The 21,437-nt window shown below is 54.0% G+C and overlaps 1 pseudogene; it reads left to right on the top strand.

Annotated features, from left to right (window-relative positions):
• The first annotated feature begins 9,743 nt into the window (after positions 1–9,743).
• LOC135291581 (zinc finger protein 23-like) overlaps positions 9,744–21,437 on the top strand; it is a 201,810-nt pseudogene continuing 190,116 nt past the window's right edge.

Genomic DNA, 21,437 nt, shown 5'->3' with positions numbered 1-21,437 from the left:
AATTGTGCATGGCTTTGGGGACAGTGGTGCAGATGGAGCCCAGGTCGCTGAGGGCCAGGTTGAGCAGGAAGAAGAACATGGGCGTGTGCAGGTGCTGGCCGCAGGCTACGGCACTGATGATGAGGCCGTTGCCCAGGAGGGCAGCCAGGGAGATGCCCAGCAAGAGGCAGAAGTGCAGGAGCTGCAGCTGCCGCATGTCTGCCAATGCCAGCAGGAGGAAGTGGCTGATGGAGCTGCTGTTGAACATTTCTTCCCTCTGGGCATTGTGAGCTGTTCAAAGAAGACATTGACAATCTGGGACTAATTTCTTTGAGTCAATCCCATTGTTTTTGGTTTTTTTTATCCCATCAAAATTACTTCTCTTCCAGAGAGGGCAAGGTTCTTCCTGAACTTGGCTAAACATTTTGAGTTCGGGTTTGTACTGTTGAGCTACTGCCTTATCTTCAGCATTGTTGTCAGCCTGAACACTGGGGAGCCCAGAGGGAAAACAGGGCTCCCTGTGCCCCAGTGCAGTCAGACCTGCTAGAACAACACAGGTGCTCTTTCCTCATTTCACCTCTCTCTATTTCAGCCTCATCACACTTAAAACTTTCTTGAAAAAGGAAGTGGACTTTTTGAATTCTCCAGTTTAAAAATATTTTTCTCCAAACCCTTCTCTCTTTCCCTGTGCACCGGAACCAGAAGGGACACCAAAGGTTGGTCTGGCTGTCTGCTGCCTGCAGTTGTGCCTATTCGGAGCTGTTTCTCTCTACCCAAGCCTTGTCCCTGCCAGTGCTGCCAGAGCCCAGCCCAGCCCTGGGGGCTCAGCTCTGCCCTGCAGACCCCTCCCAGCACAGGGCACTGCCCAGGGGCATCTCCCTGGCAGCAGGGCCTTTAGGGCAGGGCAGACAAACAGAGATGCTGCAAGCCAAGGTGCTGCTGCTGCTGTCTGTAGGGAGAAGAGGCTCAGGAGGCAGTTTCAGAGGGAGATCTGAGGCACATCTGCTGATGTCCAGGCTGACAGTGCAGGAGTTTCAGTGATACAGCCAAAGCTGGCAGTCCTTTCCCTTCCCTTTAGGAGAAAGCTGAGAGCAGCCCTGGCCATGCAGCACCATCTCCACAGCAGGAGGAATCTGCCCTGAAGGGGGTCGCTCCTGCCACCTCCAACTTCTCCCCTGCAGTGTCCATGGGGAGCTGCCCCTGGCTGTCCATGGCTGAGACCTGCCCCTGGCAGGTGGCACATCCCCTGGGCTGGCCAAGAGCCCTGAGGGCTGCAGGCCCTGCTCTGCAGGACAGCCCTGGCAGCCCTGGCTGCAGCCCCAGCTTCACCCCCTGCAGCCGTCCCTGGCAGCAGGAGCCGTCCTGCCCTGTCCCTCTGATGGTGCCCAGGGCAGCCCCGCTCTGCAGCACATCCTCCCCCAAAGCAGAAAACAGCAGCAGAGCCATCCTTACAGTCACATCAGTCCTGTCCTGGGTCAGCTTTAGGAGATCCTGCAGCCAGAAACTGTGTCAGAAGTGGTGAAGATTTCTCCATGAATGAGCTCAGAATTGTCCTTGCTGCTGCTTTGAGCCTCTGTCTGCTCCACTGCTCTCAGGTACCTGCAGGCAGTGCCTTCAGCCCTGCTGGGCTGGGAGAGGAGATCTCCTCAGGAGAAATGTCTTTTTGAAGCTCTTCTTGGTTGCCAGGAGCTGCCTCTGTGCCAGGAGCCCAGCCCAGCTCAGCAGCACAGACACAGCACAAGGACTTTAATGACCCTCCGGCGACTTGAGTGTTGTTTACATCAGACTTAGTCCCTGAGAGAGTCTTCAAAGAACTTCTCAAGAACTCAAACTCAAATTAAAATCCCAAAGTTTCTTGAAGTTTTAATAAGTCCCTCTGAGAAAGTGTCCCAGGTTCCAGGCACAGCAGAACACTGGAGGCAGTGATGACAGCTGGGGACAAACAAGGCAAAGGTGTCTCTGGTGCTGAACAAACCTGGATGTGTTTCAGGAATGCAAAGGCCCAAGGCCTGAGCCCCAGCCCCTGGCCAGGCAGATCCTGTCCCTCCCTCATTGCTCAGGGCTCTTCCCGGGATGGGCTCTGGCATGTGGGGATGTGCAATGCCAAGGGCAGCACCATGGGGCGGCCCCCGCCAGGCTGCTGGGCAGGGACAAGCAGCCACCCTGTGATGTCACACAGCTCCTTGGATGTCACACAGCCATCTGTGATCTCATACAGCATCCTGTGATGTCACAGAGCACCCTATGATGTAACACAGCCACCTGTGATGACACAGCCTACTCTGGGATGTCATACAGCACCCTTGTTTTGTCACAGAGCCAATTCTGGGATGTCACCCTGGAATGTCATGCAGCTGCATTGTGATATCCCAGAAGACTCTGTGATGTCAGAAAGTTGCTTTGTGATGTCACAGTCTGTTCAGTGATGTCACAGTCTTCTCTATGATGTTACACAGCCACCTAGTGATGTCACAACCCACTTGCTCATGGCACAGTGACACCAGCTGTTACGTCCGGATCTGCTCTATGGCCTCATACCCTACTCCATGATGTCACAGACAGCTCTGTGATGTCACAACACCCTCAGTGATGTCACAAAACCCTCTCTGTGATGTCATGCTGCCACTCTCTAATGTCACAGCACACACTTTGACCTCAATCTCCTCTATAATGTCATACAGCCATGCCATGATGTCACAGCCTGCTCGGTGTTATCACACAGTCTCCTCTATGATGCTGTAGCTGCTCAGTGACCTCACACAACAAACTCTGTGATGTCATAGCTCAACCTGTGACCTCACACAGCCCACTCTGTGCTGTCACACAGCCCCTTGCTGACATCACAGCTGCTCTGTGCCTCTAGGACACAGCCACAGAGGTGCCGCTGTGACACAGCCCCCTCTGGGACATCCCCCAGCCCCTGCCAGTGCTGAGCCCCTGTCAGCTCTGTCTGTGCCCTGCTGGTGTCCCTGAGCTGCCCTGGCAGTGCCCCAGCCCTGCTGGGCTGTGCCCAGGAGCTGCTCCTGGCCAGAGCTGTCTCTCTGCAGCGCTGCCCTTGCCAGGAGCTGCCTCTGGGCCAGGAGCCCAGCCCAGCTCAGCAGCACAGACACAGCACCAAGACTTTAATGACCCTCTGGGGCTTTGTGCTCTTTGCATCAGACTCAGTCCTTCAGTGTGTTCTCAAAAAACTTCTCAGGGACTCAAATTCAAAGACCAAACTTTCCTTAACTTTAAGTGGGGCCCACCGTAGGACATAACTCATGTGAAAGTGTCCCTAGGTTCCAGATAGAGCAGAACACTGGAGGCAGTGATGACAGCTGGGGACAAACAAGGCAAAGGTGTCTCTGGTGCTGAGCAAGCCTGGATGTGTTTCAGGAATGAAAAGGGCCAAGGCCTGAGCCCCAGCCCCTGGCAAGGCAGATCCTGTCCCTCCCTCATTGCTCAGGGCTCTTCCCGGGATGGGCACTGGGATGTGGGGATGTGCAATGCCAAGGGCAGCACCATGGGGCAGCCCCTGCCAGGCTGCTGAGCAGGGACAAGGAGGCAGTGAGGCCCCAGGCCTGCAAGGGTCACTTGTCTCCTGCTCCTGGCTCAGGTCCAGGGCCAGCAGCCATGGCCAAAGTGCTGCCCAAGTTGGCTCTGTCAGGGCCTTGCAGCTGCTGCCCATCCCTGTGCCCTGTGCAGCCCAGGCTGTCCTACGGTGTCCCTGCCCTGTGCCTCTGTCCCTGCAGGCTGTCGTCATCCCCCTGGCTGCCCCACCTGGCTGGCCCCTTCCTTTGCTGACAGCTCTGCCTCCTGCCTGCCTCTGCCTGCCCACACAAAGCCTTGGGCTGCTGCAGGCTCCTTCTGGGGGATGTGTTGCACCACAGCCCTGCCCTGGGAGGAAAATTCCTTTCTCCTGGTGTCCAGTCTGGGCTTCCCAAGCTGTCCTTGGTGCCATTATCTCTTTCTCTGGCTGTTTTATACAATAAAGAAAAACTCCGAGATGTGTGAAACCACCCTTCAATCCCTCCCCAGCTACTCGTATTCTGTCCTCAGTCTCCACACCACTGAGCCCAGAGTCTGCCGCCTCTCACTGCTGGTTATGGGATGAAGCCTCCAAACCTCATCTTGAGAGGTTTTTGGATTCTCTCCAAGGTCTGTGAAAATGAAAACAGTGGTCAAAGTTATTTTCTCCCAAATCTTGCAGTGACAGAACAAGGCTCAATATCTTTGAACTGAATGAGGGTAGATTTAAAATTGTTTAAAGGCGAAAATATTTTACATTTATGAGAATGGCACAAAACTGCAACTGTTCTTCCAGAGAATTGGATTCCCCATCTCAGGAATTATCCAAGAGCAAGAGCTTTGTACAACCTGACCCAGTGAAACCCGCTCATCCCCAAGAACAGAATTCCTGTTGTGTGGGTTCTCTGCTGTGCTGGGTGCCCTCACAACGCTTCTGGCCAGAATGTCTGCTGAGGGCAGCCAGGCTGCTGCAGGGGCAGGGACCTCACAGCCATCACCATGGCAGCCCTGTTCCCTGGTCCTGGCTCTCCCCTCTCCTCTGCCCCTGCCTTGTCTCTGCTGGCATGAAGAGTTTTCTCATTCATATCTTGTCCCCAAGGTACTGGGGCCAATGGCTTCCCAGGCAGGCTCCTGGAACAGAAGTGGCTTTTCAGAGCCCAGGCAGAAATGAGCCCTGAGGCAGCAGCTCTGCAGTGCTGGCCACCAGGCCGGGCTGCCAAGGGAGGCTTCTGGCCATGGCCTGCAAACAGCTGCTGCTGCCAAGGTGCCTTTGGTGCCTCAGGCTCTGCCTGGCACAGCTCCCAGCACGGCACTCTGCCCTTGTGCCCGAGCCCTTCCCTGTGCTGGGGCTGGCCTGGGGCTTTTCCTGCAGCGGGACCTGCCCTGCTCCTGGCACAGGAAAGGCAGTTCCTGCTGGAGCAGGAGGCTCTGCCTGCAATGGGCTCCAACAACTCCAGCAAGGCCCCGTTGACTTCAAAATTGCTTCCTAGAACAGCATATTCTAATAATTGTTATAATTCCAGTACTGTGGTTAAGATCTTTCTGACTAATCATGATCACAATCCATCAGGGCTGTATTTATAGAAATTTATCTGGTATTCCATCATTAATCATGTGGGACAAATTGCATTAAGGTTCAATTCTACCTGTCCAATCTTTTATACATAAACCTTTGACAAAGTCTGGGGCTGGGATTGGATCCAGCCTCTCTCAGTCTCCTCTCTTAGAAGGAATTTTACAAGTCTAGGGGGTCCTGCAGGGGTTTGAGGTTCCGTGGTGGCTGTTGGAAGTAATTTCTCCACCTCATGTCTCAACAGGAGTTTCTGTAATAAAGAAATGAAGCTTTTGCCTGAAGCTCCCACTGTGCCCATGACAGGAACCCCTGTGAGTGTCTGGGACATCCTGGCTCTGTGGCAGCCTGGGGACTCCTGGGATATCACCATGGAATGGCTGTGACTGCTTCTGAGCACAGGGCTCTTTACCATCCCCAGAAACACCTGGGAGGTGTCCATGGAGCCCCTGTCTCTGCCTGTGACATTCCAGCACTTGAACAGCCTGGAGACTCTTGGAATGTCCCTATGGAACCCCTCTGAGGACCTGTGACAAATCTGATCCTTAGCAGGCAACCATCACCAGGACCCTGTTGCTATGGGTCATGGGATCCCAGATGCACAGAACTGGCTGAGCTGGGAGGGACCCATCAGGATCCTGGAGTCCAACTGCTGGCCCTGCACAGGACACCCCAACAATGCCAGCCTGGGCCTGGCAGCGCTGTCCAAGCGCTGCTGGAGCTCAGAGAGCCCTGGAGCTGGGAGCCTTCCCTGGGGAGCCTGAGCAGTGCCCCAGCAGCCTCTGGGGAAAAACCTTTTCCTGAGATCCAACCTGAGCCTGCCCCAACTCAGCTGCAGCCGTTCCCTCCAGTCCTGTCCCTGGGCACCAGAGGGAAGAGGTTCCCACAGCCCCAGCCAGGGACCCGCTCCCAAGGCTGTTGCCATGGCCAGCAGGGCTGGGACCAGCTGGGATGCTCGGTTTCCACAGTCTGGAGTTTAGGAATGGGATTCCCCAATTTCTTGCTCCTGCTAAAACCGCGCTGCCGCTCGCTGCCCTCCTGCCTCCCATGGAATGCACAAAAGGCAAAGATCCTGGGCTGGGATAAGAACAATTTATTGGGAACAGCAACGAGATAAAGGACAAACAGGAACAGAAACAATACTGCTAACAGAAGGGAAAAGAAAATCTATTTACAGGGAAAACCAAAACACAACTCACTGGGTCATCCTGGCCACATATTTCCTCCTGCCTGGGAAGGACAACCTTCTCTTCAGGGAGAGAGAGACCCTTTCCTGCCTCTGGCAATGACCTGAGGAGGGATTGGATATAATGACATGGCCCTGGCCAGAACCTCATGTTCTTCCATCCCACATCAGGTCATTTCCAGGGGCAGGAAAAGGGACAGGTGTCTTCCCAGCATGGATTACATTGAACATGGATCACAGGTCTCTTCCCAACGTGGGTCCTCCAATTGGGTATGAAGCTGGAGCCAGGCACAAAGCTCTCCCTGTAGTTGGGGCATATGCAGAGCTTCCCTTTTTGGTGCCTCTGTTGGTGTCTGGTCACGTGCAAGCTGTGGGTGAAGCTCTTCCCACACTGGGCACACTCGTAGGGCCTCTCCCCAGTGTGGATGCGCCGGTGGGTGACGAGGTGGGAGTTGTACTTGAAGCCCTTCCCGCAGTCGGGGCAGAGGAAGGGCCTCTCCTCTGAGTGAATCCGCTCATGCAGGAGGAGATTGGAGCTGGTGTGAAACCTCTTCTGACACTGGGGACACTCATAGGGCCTCTCCCCAGTGTGGATGCGTTGGTGGGTCACAAGGGTGGATCTGCAGCTGAAGCCCTTCCCACATTCCCCACACTCGTAGGCCCATTCCCCAGTGTGGATCATCTGGTGGCGGATCAGGGTGCTGCTCTGCCTGAAGCTCTTCCCACACTCCAAGCACTTGTGGGGCTTCTCCCCATCACGAAGCTGCTCATGGATCACCAGCTCTGATCCCTGGCTGAAGCTCTGTCCACCTTCCCGGCACAGGGTGGGTCTTTCCTCCTCAGAGCACCCTCGGCTGGGTTTGCAGGCCCTCATCCTGTGGGATCTCTTGGGCTTTACCTCCCCGTTCGATTCCTGTGCCATGGAGTCCTTCAAAACAGCTTCTTCCATGAGGTTCTGTTGTGAAGATTTGTCCTCTCTGGTCTCCGTCCTCATCTTCTTCTCTGGGGAAGGTAGGACAAGGAGAGGATGTAATTTGCCTCCATGCCAAAGGGAAAGGGAACGAGATACCCCCAGTGCATCCCCAGCAGGATGGCCAAGGCAGAGGGGCTATCCTGCAGCTACGGGCCATGCTGAGCTGGGAGATGGAGCAGGAGAGAAGGGGAAAGGGACACTGACTTCCTCCTCACCTGCCTGCATTTCTCAGGGCATCTTTCTCTTCCCTGCAGCCTTCTCCTCCACTGGGCCAAGGTTTGGGAATGGGAAAACCTGGTTTCGGGAAAAACAAGGGATGAGCACAGTGAGTCTGAAGGTCCTCTGCCCAAGTCCATTTCCAGAAGTCACCTGGTGTCCATAAAAACCTTCAAAAGGCAAAAGTGAATGAAAAAAGCCACCAGGAGTGTCCCATTTCCAGTCTCATCCCTCTGGGGCTCTGGTGGTGCCTCCTTTCATGGCTGCTGAGGATCCCTGGCCTCCCCAGGGATGAGAACGTCGGAGAGCCCCCCCAGGCCTGAGCACCTTCAGCGGTGAGCGGGACACAGAGCCCCTGGTTCCCAGCCCTGCACAAGCATTTCTCGAGGCCAGCGGGATGGAGACTCCCTCAAGCATCCTGCAGGACGAGGGGACGAGACTGCCCTGAGCATCCCCTTGACATGAGGGTGAGAGGGAGGGAAACCCCCCAGGCATTCCCTGGGGTGAGAATAATGGAGACGCCCTGGGGAATGGCCTGGGGTGACAGGGACAGGGACGCCCCCCTGGGGGACAGGGACACCCCCTCAAGAATGGCCTGGGGTGGGAGGGACAACGCCCCCCAAGCCCTTCCCAAGCATCCCCCAGGGCGAGAGGCGCAAAGACCCCTCCAGCATCCCCTGGGCACTGGACAAAATAAACTTGGCAGAAATTAAATTTAATACTGTATAAATCAGTTTTATGAAGATTTGATTTTGTCAGAAGTCACATGTGAGGAAAACACAAATAAATCCCAAACATTAATAAATGAACAATAGAAGCAATTCTGTGGCAATTCCAAGTTTCACGGTTCCTGCACAGCTCCAGCTCAGCTGCTGGAAGGTTCTGATTAAAAAAAAAAAAAAAAAGAAATGGAAGTGAAAATTTCACCCAGTAGAGATTATAGAAAGGAAGGAAAAATCTGTATAGCTGTGACAAAGGTGACAGGGACAATAATTGTTCTCACATATGGAAAAGTCCCCAAGCCTCAGAATGGTGGAGTTATTCGGGAATTTAGCTACTTGAGGTGGGCTTCTTCTAGGACTTTTAGCAGCCTTGTGCTCCTAACCCTGGGGTGAATGAACCTTATCAGTCTCCCTGGTAACATTTGCAACCTTTCCTCTGGTGATTTAACAAACTTTTAATGGAAGGATAACAAAGTATTTTCTTTACACTGGCCACCCACAACAGCCATTTTCCTCATCAGTTCTCCCCCAAGCCACTCAGAAGAATCTGCATTCAAGCTTCCAAGTTTCCTCTGGAAAGAAAGAGCCCTCCTCCCACAGAGGAGGGAACCATGCTGTTGTCTTGGTCAAAGAACAGTGCCTGAACTCACTGTGCCAAAATATTGTACACAATCTGGTTAAGAAAATTGTTAGAGATGCCTCTGCCCCAATTAAGGTGGTAAGGAGACCAAATGCAAAGTGGATTTTATTGAACAGTCAATGTGAGGTAGAGAGAGATGGAATAAAAGAGAAAAAAGGGGGAGGGCAAGAGAGTGACAGGGACAGAGACCTCCCCTGGGTCAGGGCAAGTGTGACATTGTCCCCCATGTGTGGCCTTCCCAGGGTGGGGGTTTTACACCTGAGCCAGTTAGGGTAGGGGGGGTGGTGTTCACCCCCGCAGTAGGGATTACCCCACTGTTTCAGGTTGCAGTCCAAGATGTAACCAAATGCATGTTTTCCATCTTCACCTTTAGAAACTGTTATAAACAGGTGGGGCAGTGTTCTTTATCTCTTCCATCACTCAGCCCTGATAACGCCCTCCAGGGGCTCTCTTCTGTGAATGGGCCATTGAGTGTCCCTGCAGGACTGGTAAAATGACATCATCCCATTGTGGGATGCTCCGCCCAGGGGGAGGAACCAAGCATTCCTACCTGGATATAAGCTGAGGCTTCTGGCACCAGGAGCACCTTGCCTACTGGATTCCCAGAGGACAAGAGCTCCATAAGCACCACTGGACTTCAGACGAGGACCAGACCCTTCTCCAGGATCACTGCTTTGACAGAATCACGATCATCACTGCAACAGGACTGCAGTCACCATTTAAGGGGACTGCTACCACCACCCTGACCAACAGGGTGTCAGGTCATATCCTGACTCTTTCCATTTAAGGCAGTGTTTCTGTATCATTGCCTTGATCTTAATTTTCTTATTAAATTGTAATTCTGGCTTAGACTCTCCCCCTAGTTTGCCCTCAAACCAGTACAAAACTCAATGCATTAATCTCTTGTTTTCCTCCCAAAACAGAATTTCCCATCCCCAAACCACTGCCAGATGGAGGAGAAGGCTGCGAGGAAGAGGAAGATGTCCTGGGACCACCAGGTAGGTGAGGAGGAAGTCACAGCTCATTTCCCTCTCTTTCCTGCTCCATCTCCCTGCACAGCACAGCCCAAGGCTGCAGGACAACACTGCCTTCAACGCCGTCCTGCCAGGGATGCACGGGGAGGATCTCCTTCCCCTTCCCTCTGGCACAGAGGCAAATCCCATCCTCTCCTTGCCCTGCCTTCCCCAGACAAGGAGCTGAGGATGGAGACCAGCGACGACAAATCTCCAGAGCAGAACCTTGTGGAAGAGGCTGTTTTGAGTGGCTCCATGGCACAGGAATCCAGTGGGGAAGAAAATTCCCTGAGATACTGCAGGAGGAGGGGCTCCAAATCCAGCCCAGGTGAGGAGGAAAGACCCACCCTGTGCCAGGAAGGTGGACAGAGCTTCAGGCAGGGATCAGAGCTGGTGATCCATGAGCAGCTTCATGATGGGGAGAAGCGGTACAAGTGCTTGGAGTGTGGGAAGAGCTTCAGGTGGAGCAGCACCCTGATCTGCCACCAGATGATCCACACTGGGGAATGGGCCTACGAGTGTGGAGAGTGTGGGAAGGGCTTCAGCTACAGATCCACCCTTGTGACCCACCAATGAATCCACACCGGGGAGAGGCTCTATGAATGTCCTGAGTGTCAGAAGAGGTTTCAGACCCGCTACAATCTCCTCAGGCACCAAAGGATTCACACCGATGAGAGGCCCTTCCTCTGCCCCGACTGCGGGAAGGGCTTCAAGCAGAATTCCCACCTCGTCACCCACCGGCGCATCCACACTGATGAGAGGTCCTTCCTCTGCCCTGACTGCGGGAAGGGCTTCAAGCGCAATTCTCAACTCATCACCCACCGGCGCATCCACACTGGGGAGAGGCCCTACGAGTGTCCCAAGTGTGGGAAGAGCTTCACCCACAGTTCTAACTTAACCAGACACCAACAGAGGCACCAGTAAGGGAAGCCCTGCAAGTTCCCCAACTGCAGGGAGAGCTTCATGCACTGCCTGCAGCTTCATCCCCCATTGGATGACCCATGCTGGTCAGAGTCCTGGTGATCCATGTTCCCAGTGATCCGTACTGGGAAGACACCTGTCCCTTCTCCTGCCCCTGCCGATGGCATGATGTGGGATTGATGAACATGAGGGTTTGGCCATGGCTGTGTCGTTACATTCACTCCCCCCTCAGATCATTGCCATGGGCAAGAAAGGGAATCTCTCTATCTTCCTACGAGGAGAAGAGTGTCCTTTCTTGGCAGGAGGAAATTGTGTCTGGGAAGAGTCAGCTGAGTTGTAGTTTTCCATTTTTCTTATCCCTTTTGTTATCAATATTGTTGCTGTTCCTGTTTGTTCCTGATCTTGTTGCTGTTCCCAATAAATTGTTCCTATCCTAGCCCAGGATCTTTGCCTTTTGTGCTTTCCATGGGAGGCAGGAGGCTAGCAACCTGCAGCACGGATTTAGCGGGACAAGGAAATTGGGGAATCCCATTCCTGAACCCCACCCTGTGGAAACCAAGCATCCCAGCTGGTCCCAGCCCTGGTTGCCATGCTAAGGATCAGATTTGTCACAGGCCCTCAGAGGGGTTCCATGGGGAATTTCCAAGAGTCTCTAGGCTGTTCAAGAGCTGGAATATCACAGGCAGAGACAGGGACTCCATGGACACCTCCCAGGGGTTTCTGGGGATGGTAAAGAGCCCTGTGGTCAGAGGCAGTCACAGACATTCCATGGTGACATCCCAGGGCACCTTGGGCTGCAAAGGCACCTATCTGTCTCAGGCACTCACGGGGGCTCCACGGTGACATTCCAGGAGTCCCCAGGCTGCCAAAGAGCCGGGATGTCCCAGACACTCACAGGGGTTCCTGTCATGGGCAGAGTGGGAGCTTCAGGCAAAAGCTTTATTTCTTTATTGGAGAAACTCCTGCTGAGTCATGAGATGGAGAAATGACACCCAACAGACACCATGGATCCTCAAACCCCTGCAGGACCCCTAGACTTCCAAAATTTATTTTATGAGAGGAGAGTGGGAGTGGCTGGATCCAATCCCAGCCCCAGACTTTGTCAAAGCTGTAAAAGATTAGACAGGTAGAATTGAACCTTAATGCAATTTGTCCCACAGGATTATCGATGGAATACTAGATAAATTGATATAAATACAGCTCTGATTGATTCTGATCATGATTAGACAGAATGGTTTGTTTACACCACAGATTAAATTTTAAAAAAGAGTTATTTACTCCACAGTATAGGAGCTATAACAATTATTAGCATAGAGTGATCTAGGAAGCAATTTTGATGTCAACAGGGCCTTGCTGGAGTTGTTGGAGCCCATTGCAGGCAGAGCCTCCTGCTCCAGCAGGAACTGCCTTTCCTGTGCCATCAGCAGGGCAGGTCCCGCTGCAGGAAAAGCCCCAGGCCAGCCCCAGCACAGGGAAGGGCTCGGGCACAAGGGCAGAGTGCCGTGCTGGGAGCTGTGCCAGGCAGAGCCTGAGGCACCAAAGGCACCTTGGCAGCAGCAGCTGCTTGCAGGCCATGGCCAGAAGCCTCCCTTGGCAGCCCGGCCTGGTGGCCAGCACTGCAGAGCTGCTGCCTCAGGGCTCATTTCTGCCTGGGCTCTGAAAAGCCACTTCTGCTCCAGGAGCCTGCCTGGGAAGCCATTGGCCCCAGTACCTTGGGCACAAGGTATGAATGACAAAACTCTTCATGCCAGCAGAGACAAGGCAGGGGCAGAGGAAAGGGGAGAGCCAGGCCCAGGGCACAAGGCTGCCATGGTGATGGCTGTGAGGTCACTGCCCCTGCAGCAGCCTGGCTGCCCTCAGCAGACATTCTGGCCAGAAGCGTTGTGAAGGCACCCAGCACAGCAGAGAACCCCCATGACAGCAATTCTGTCCTTGGGGATGAGAGGGTTTCACTGGATCAGGTTGTACAAAGCTCCTGCTCTTGGACAATTCCTGGGATGGGGAATGCAGTTCTCTGGAAAAACAGTTGCAGTTTTGTGCCACTCTCATCATTGTAAAATATTTCCTCGTTTTAGCAAATGTAAATCCACCCTCATTCAGTTGAGTGATATTGACTCCTGTTCTGTTACTGCAAGATGTGGGACAAAATAATGTTGACCACTATTTTTCCATTTTCACAGACCTTGAAAAGTAACCAAAAATCTCCCAAGATGGGGTTTGGATGCCTCATCACATAACCAGCAGGTAGAATGTGGTGGCTCTGGGCTCAGTGGTGTGGAGACTGAGGACAGAACAGAAGCAGCCTGAGAGGGATTAAAGGGTGGTTTCAGAGAGACTGGAGTTTTTCTTCATTGTATAAAACACCAAGAGAAAGAAATAATGGCACCAAGGGTGTGGAGTTCCCCCACCCCAGGAAGCAGGCATTCTACCCAGACAGACAGCATCGGGTGAGGGGCGTGATTTAAAGAGGATTCCGCTCCTCCACCCTGTCGGGCATGCCCCTGCAAGCCCAGGAAAAGACACTCCACCCCATCTGGTCAAATAAGGAGTGGCCACAGAACATTTTTCCTTTTCTGTACTCTCATTGGTTCAAATTCTACTGCAAAGTCCCTGCCATAGATTTTTCCATTGGTTGTCCTCCTCGATTCACTCCTTTGCAGTGCCCTGCTCCATCTGCTATTGGACCCCGACCCTAAACTCCACCCCTACCCTGTCATATAAAACCCATGACAAGCCACCACCCCCTCTCCCCCTTCATTTCTTGTCTTGGTCCCTGGCACAATAAAGGATCCTGTGCTTTTCTAAACTAGTACCCATCCTGTTGCCTTCCTTTCCCTGTTGGTCATCGATGCCTGCCTGAGGTCTGAGACTCTGGGGCCTGGGGGAGTTGTTTTGCTACTTACTGCAGTGGAACACAACACAAGGGCAGCTGGCGAGGCCCAGACTGGACAGCAGGAGAAAGGAATTTCCTCCCCCAAGGCAGGGCTGTGGTGCAGAAGGAGCCTGGAGCAGCCCAAGGCTTTGTGTGGGCAGGCAGAGGCAGGCAGGAGGCAGAGCTGCCAGCAAAGGAAGGGGCCAGCCAGGGGGGGCAGCCGGGGGATGACGACAGCCTTCAGGGACAGAGGCGCAGGGCAGGGACACCGTAGGACAGCCTGGGCTGCACAGGGCACAGGGATGGGCAGCAGCTGCAAGGCCCTGACAGAGCCAACTTGGGCAGCACTTTGGCCATGGCTGCTGGCCCTGGACCTGAGCCAGGAGCAGGAGATAAGTGACCCTTGCAGGCCTGGAGCCTCATTGCCTCCTTGTCCCTGCTCAGCAGCCTGGCAGGGGCCGCCCCATGGTCCTGCCCTTAGCATTGCACATCCCCACATGCCAGTGCCCATCCCGGGAAGAGCCCTGAGCAAGGAGGGAGGGACAGGATCTGCCTGGCCAGGGGCTGGGACTCAGGCTTTGGCCCTTTGCATTCCTGAAACACATCCAGGTTTGCTCAGCACCAGAGACACCTTTCCCTTGCTTGTTTCCACCTGTGATCACTGCCTCCAGTGTTCTGCTCTACCTGGAACCTGGGAACACAGTCACATGAGTTGTGTCCCTCCTTGGGACCCATTAGAAGTTAAAGAAAGTTTGAAGTTTGAATCTGATTTGGAGTTCTTGAGAAGTTCTTTGAGGATACTCTGAGGGACTGAGTCTGATGCAAAGAGCACCAAAGCCCCAGAGGGTCATTAAAGTCCTTGTGCTGTGTCTGTGCTGCTGAGCTGGGCCGGGCTCCTGGCCCAGAGGCAGCTCCTGGCAAGGGCAGCGCTGCAGAGAGACAGCTCTGGCCAGGAGCAGCTCCTGTGCACAGCCCAGCAGGGCTGGGGCACTGCCAGGGCAGCTCAGGGACACCAGCAGGGCACAGCCAGAGCTGACAGGGGCTCAGCACTGGCAGGGGCTGGGGGATGTCCCAGAGGGGGCTGTGTCACAGCGGCACCTCTGTGGCTGTGTCATGGAGGCACAGGGCAGCTGTGATGTCAGCAAGGGGCTGTGTGACAGCACAGAGTGGGCTGTGTGAGGTCACAGACTGGGCTGTGACATCACAGAGTTTGTTGTGTGAGGTCATAGAGGGGATTCTGTGACATCGCAGAGCAGGCTGTGACTTCATGGCATGGCTGTATGACATCATAGGGCAGGCTGTGAGGTCACAGTGTGTGCTGTAGCATTTAAGAGTGCCAGTATGACATCACAGAGAGGGTTTTGTGACATCACTGAGGGAGTTGTGAAATCACATAGCTGTCTGTGATATCATGGAGTAGAGTATGGGGCCATAGAGCAGATCCTGCCATCATAGAGGGTGGCTCTGTGGCATCAGAGAGTGGGTTGTGACATTCTAGGTGACTGTGTAACATCATAGAGCAGGCTGTGACATCACATGGTGACATTGTGACATCGCAGACTCTTCTGTGACATCTCAGTGCAGCTGCATGACATTCCAGGGTGACATCCCAGAGTTGGCTCTGTGACACCAAAAGGGTGCTGTGTGACATCATAGGGGGCTCTGTGACATCACATGATGCTGTGTGACATCACAGGCTGACTGTGTGACTTCATAGGGGGCTCTGACATCACAGGGGCTGTGTGATGTCACTGGGGAGGTCACTCTGCCCCAGCTCCCCTCACAGTTCCCCCAGAGCAGTCCAACGCTGCTCGTGCACAGCGGGGTCCCCTGTCCCCCCGGGTCCCCCCGCTCCCGGTGCTGCAGCCTCCCCCAGAGGATGTTCCACGAGATCGACCCCAGAGCCTGACACGGGGTCGGGGGGCCGGGGCCCTGGGGGGTGGGACAGGGGGACAGGGACCCCCCGGCAGCATCCCTGTGTCCCCCAGAGCCAGAGCCTGGGCCAGGGCTCCTTCACCCTGTTCTGAATGAGGGTTTGAGAGCGCTGAAAATATCCCCAGCAAGGGAGCAGCAACAACCAGATTTAATATTAAGGGACAGCACCACAAACTTCCTTGGCAAGACACATTGTTGACTGGACACTTCAGGCACACCAAAGAAACAAAGCAACAAAAAAACCAAACAAAATCCAGGCAATCGAACCAGAGATGAACTGAGAACTGTCCCTGACTCTGTGTGTGACACAAGGACAGTGAGGGCAATGGTAAAAGGAATACGGCCTAAAAGCGTAACAGAGCTCAAACGTAACAGGACTTAACTTGTACCTCAACCTTAAGTGATAACTTCAGCTTCACAATTTAGCAAAAGAACAGAGCTTAACAGTATTTAACCTAAATTATAACCTATGATTTTTCAATTTAATAGAGGAATAACACTTAATGATGTTCAGCTTAGCTTATAACATATTAAACATAACAACTTAGCAAAAGAACAACTCTTAGCAGCATTTAATGTCACTTAGACCTTGTGACTTAACCTTTCTTACAGGCCTGACTGACTCAGCTATCCAAGGCACTCAAACCCCTCCGAGAGCAGCATTTCTGCCACATTTCCCCAGCACATCAGGTTTGTGTCCTTTGAGGGACCAGGAACTGGTGAGACTAGAGGCACAGGAAGGTTTCTCTTCATGGAAAACAAAAAATGTCAACATGATAAAATTTAATAAACATCAAAGCCTTCATTCAGTTTCTTGTGACATCCCAGCAACATCTGACATGTGCACCATCCACAAGGGATTGCCATACAGGAAGGATTTTAGACAAAGACATAAAAAGAGGTGATAGAAAAGATAAAACTACAACTAAGATGCTGACTAAGGAGGTATTTAAACTTCTGAAAGATTGGGCAATTCCCTGATGCTCAAATCATGAAGCCAATCAAGGATGATACATTGGAATCAGCAGAGAGCATCTGGAGGAAGACTTCTGGGAGCAATGTGAAGGACAAGGATCCAGCTGCTCTAAATGAAGAGATGTCCTTAGACATGGCCATTTCAAAAGGAGAGCTGGAAACACGTAAAGGAGGGGGTCATGAAATATTAGAGTGAATGATGTTCATGGCAAAGATAGAGGGGAAGATCCGTATTTCTCCACTTGCCATAAGTAGAAGAATCTAGTAGAATCAGGAAATTTCTGCTCCTGGTGGGAAAACTTGGCCATTTCTTAAAAGTACTCAAATGACCCAGATAATAAAGATTTCCTTGTATATTATGAAATGTACAAATATTAAAACCTGTCCCCTTTCCAGGCAGACATCAGCTGTGTGCCCATAAACAGGCAGTGCCACTTGTGCCCTGAGGTGTCCAGCTGGGATTGCATCCCTCCAAGAGCACCTGAGGGAGAGCAGAGCACCTTGCAAGCTGCAGATTGTCCCTGCCAGCCCCACAGGGCTCCTGTGCCATCAACATCTGCTCTGCTCCAGTCTGAAACAGGGCCCAGCATGGTGCCGGGATCATCAGAGAGCTGAGGTGTGTGCTGGAATTCAATGCCCTCCCCATGCTGCAGCAGCCCTGCATTTCCCTGCTCCAGCCTGGGTCTCCAGCACAGCCATGGAGGCTCTTTGGGCTCCTGAGTGTTCCTGCAGCCCCCAAGGGCAGCTGAGCTCTGCCTGTGGCACAGTCAGCCCTGGCCAGCGCAGGCCATGCTCAGCAATTGCTTGTGTGTGCCTGGCCTTGCTGTCAGCCCCGGCAGCGGCTGCGTGGCCCCTTGGTGGCCCTGTGCTGGCCCAGCCATGGTGGCCCAGCCCCTGTGCAGGCCCAGCCCAGGCCAGGAGCATTGCGGCTGGGAACGGCCCCTGTGGCGTGCTGCCCACGGCAGCCTTGGGGCTCTGTGCCCCATGGCCTCCCTGCTGGGCAGCCTCTGCCAGCTCCTGCACAGCCCCTGGCACCTGTGGGCCTGCACAGACAGCCCTGGCCCGGGCTCTGCCGGCCTCTGGGCCAGCAGAGAGGCCGGCCAGGGCGGGCCATGGCCGGGAACAGGCCCTGAGCCCTGCAGGAGGATGGAGCTGGGCCACAGCCAAACTCAGCCCAGGCCAAAGCTGGGCTCAGCAGCCAGGGCTGCCAAGGGCTGGGCACAGAGGCTGGCACTGACAAATGTCCTGGGCCCCCTCCCTGCTCTGTCCATGCCCCCAAGGGCACAGAGCAGCCTCCTCTCTGGGGCACTTGCCTCTTTTCAATGCCTTGCACAGGCGCTGGCCCTGCCCCACAAGGCCTGGCCTGAGTCCTGCCCCTGCATGCCCAGCCAGGCTGAGATGGACACTGATGGTTTCTGGGGCAGGCTCTCTGAGCCCAGCCCAGCTCCCTGCAAGCTCTGCCAGCTGCCCTGAGCTCTGGGCAGCACCAAGGGCCTCTCCCCAGCCCAGCCCAGGCCAGCTGGCTCTGGCCCCACAGCTCTGCTCAGGCCAGGCTGCTCTGGCCACTGGCCCCACGGTCTCAGCCCCTGCCAAGGGCACAGCAGCAGCTGCAGCTCACACAGGACTCAGCCCCAGCCATGGCGGAAGGTGCTGGGCCAAGGCCAAAGGAGGCTCCCTGCCTGCCCTGCTCCCCTCTGGCTCAGGTGCTGAGAGCTCTGCAGCCCCTGCTGCCATCCCATGTGCCCAGGGCAGCTCAAGAGCCCCGGCCTTGGGGCCCTCAAGAGCTGCTCCTGCTCCAGGCCCAGGGCCCATCCCAAAGCTGGGGTAGCCACAAAGCTGTGCCCATTGCTGTTCATTGCTGCTCTGATGGGGATGGATCCTCAGCCACTTGGAGGTTGCTGATGAATTTTCCTACTCCCAAGGCCTCTTCTTTCTTGACCTCTTCAGTTCAGGAATTCAGTGAGAAAAGCTCATAAACATTTGTTCAACATGTCCAAAGAAGAAAAGCCATTTGGAATAACAGAAGTTTTCAAGTTTTCTGTAATTAATTAGACAGATATCTGAAGTGTATTCAAAGTGTATATACTGTCTTGAAAACAATGCAGAGAGAACAGTTTGTTCTGTTTAATTTTTTTTCCTGTTTATAGATTGATATCATCAATGTCCAGTTGATATTGACCCCCAGCACCTTCTAATGCAGACTGAATAGGTATGAAAATCAAGACCCTTCATGGCTGAGAGTCAATCAGACTGTGTCTCCTGCCCCCTCCCGACCATTTCCCTCATCCAACCCCTGGCACTCCTATGGACCAGGAATGGTGTCACCAGCAGGACCAGGAGAGCAATTCTTCCCCTGTGCTGGGCGCTGGTTGGGCAGCACCTCGGGTGCTGTGTCAAGTTCTGGGACCCCAAATTTAGCAAGAACGTGGAGGGGCTGGAGTGTGTCCAGAGAAGGGCAACAAGGCTGGTGAAGGGTCTGGAGCACAAGTCCTGTGAAGAGAGGCTGAGGGAGCTGGAGTTGTTTATCCTGGAGAAGAGGAGGCCCGGGGGAGACAAGGTGGTGTCAGGGCACAGGTTGGACTTGATGATCTCCAAGGTCTTTTCCAACCTTGCTGATTCTGGGATTCTCTGAAACCACCCTTGCAGCAGGTGCAGGATGAGCCCTGGGCCTCCTCTTCAGAAGCTCCAGCAGCCCAGGCGCCTCAGCTTCTCCTCCTAGGCCCAAAGCCCATCCTGTCAGTCCTGCTAAGCCCCTGCAGCTCCTCCTCATTGCCCAGAACAGGGAGCCCCACAGGCAGACACAGCAGCCCAGATGTGCCCCCCTGGCCTGGGGTGCCTCTGGCAAGGGAGCAGCACCAGGCACTGCAGGAGCCCGCAGACAATTCCTGCAGCACTTGGGGGATGATCCTGCTCCCCAAGGGACATTCCCATGGTGCCAAGTCAGGAACTGCAGTGGGGAGTGGGGCCAGAGAGGAAAGGGCAAACAGGGATGGGCTGTTTACTGGGGAGGGAACAGGGCGTGGCAAGAGGAAGAATTTGGTACAAAAACAAAGGGGAAAAAAAATCAAAGGTGAAGCCAAGGAAATGCTGAGGGCAGTTTGGGGGTGGCTGTCAGGCAGCCCTGGCTCTGAGTAATAGCATCTGCAGTGGAAGAGGAATCTCCCAGCTAATGGGAACAAACTTTCTGGCTGACTGCAGGGGCCAGGACAAAGCTGAGTGGATTCCCTGGTCTCCCCCAGCCCTTGCTGGCCCCAGGGGCTGATGGCATTTGTGCTCCCTCAGGTTCATGTCCCCACAGCAGCAGCATGGGGGTGCTCCTGCCTGCTGTGTGCAATGCAAACAGGGGCTCCTGAGCCAGTGCTGCCGTGGCTGTGCCTGCAAGGATGCGGCACCTGTGTGAGCTGGGGGAGAGGCCAGGGCTGCAGAGGGGGGATGTTGTTGACAGCTCCATGAGGACCCTCTGGGACGCTGCCCTGGGCTGTGCAGCACACTGGGGATGGATCAGCCCCTGCTCTGCTGCTCCTTCCCGTCTCCCCCAGGGCCCTTGCAGAGCCCCAGCCATGCTGTTTGCCCCCAGCCTGCCCACGGCCAGCCTGGGGTTGCTCAACCTGGGGCTTTTCTGTGCTGAGCATTGGCCTGGCTGTGTTCTTGAGAGAGCCTGGGCAAGGAGCCTGGAGGCCCCAGGGCCTGGCCTGAGGCGTCAGCACTGCCCCAGCAGTGCCCATGGCCTGTCCCTGCTGCAGCCCCGGCACTGCCACCCCCAGGACTGTGCCCGGCCCCGAGAGCACTCAGGCCCTGCAGCAACACCAGGGCCACCAGGGCAGCGGGGCAGGGCCACGGCAGCAGCACTGCCAACACCAAGTGCTGCTGCTGCTGCTGGGCACAGCTGCTGGGCCAGCACTGCTCTGGCCCCACCTCTGCACACAGACATTGCTGCTGCTGCAGCTCCAGAGATGGCAAGAATAGTGGGATCTCTGCAGAAAACTTTGCTGGGTGATCCTTTAGTTCCTTTAAAACCTTTGAGACTGCAGCCCATCATTGTCACAGTCTGTGGCCACAGGGATGGTGGAGAGAAACAAGTCAGAGATGGCAGAAACAATCGTCTAGCTTTAGGAAGAATATTTAAAAAGGCAAACGACAGGGAAATCAAAGAACCAAAGCAAAAGAGCTATAAATGATGACTTTTATTACAAGTGATTTGCCGAAATTGGCAATCAGTTTAATGCTTCCTAAGATGTCCAGTCATCAGTCTCCTCACTGCAGCCTTGAGCTCCTGGTTCCTCAGGCTGTAGATGAGGGGATTCAGGGCTGGAGGCACCACTGAATACAGAACTGACAATGCCAGATCCAGGCATGGGGAGGAAATGGAGGAGGGTTTCAGGTAGGCAAGTACTGCAGTGCTGAGAAATGCATTTCTCCTGCATTTTCCCTTTTCAGATTCTTTCAGTCATCTCCTGAGAGGTACAGTTTATTCTGGTGCTTTTAATGAACTGATTGTACTCTTGATTTAGATGGAGACTGTGGAATTGTTTTCAGATGTAGAAGTATCTGAACTGAAGACAGAAACAAACTCCCTGTCAGGCCATTTTCATCTTCTAGATAATTTTCAAGATGTCCTTGGGGGTGTTGGAATGATTATCACACAGCTCTCCACTTCTGGCTGCAGGCTCTGCAGATTGTTTCTCTGCATTCAGTCAGGCTTGCATTCCCTAAGAGTTCTTGGTAGCCTGTCATGTTTTCTTAGGGTAGAACAGTAACAATGAAAACCTTACCAATGGCACAACTGCCCAGCCCACAAGGAAAAGAAAAGAACAAGCTCTCAAATTCTTCAAATATTTCTCCTGCTTTGCTGCAAGAGTTGTGCTGCACACACAGTGTGGAAAGCTGCAGTTGGTGGCACACCTTGTGACAGAAGCTGCACCTCGTTC

This window comes from Passer domesticus, assembly GCF_036417665.1.
Source record: "Passer domesticus isolate bPasDom1 chromosome 8 unlocalized genomic scaffold, bPasDom1.hap1 SUPER_8_unloc_1, whole genome shotgun sequence".
NCBI classification, from domain to species: domain Eukaryota; kingdom Metazoa; phylum Chordata; class Aves; order Passeriformes; family Passeridae; genus Passer; species Passer domesticus.
This window is presented reverse-complemented; position numbering and strand designations above follow the sequence as displayed.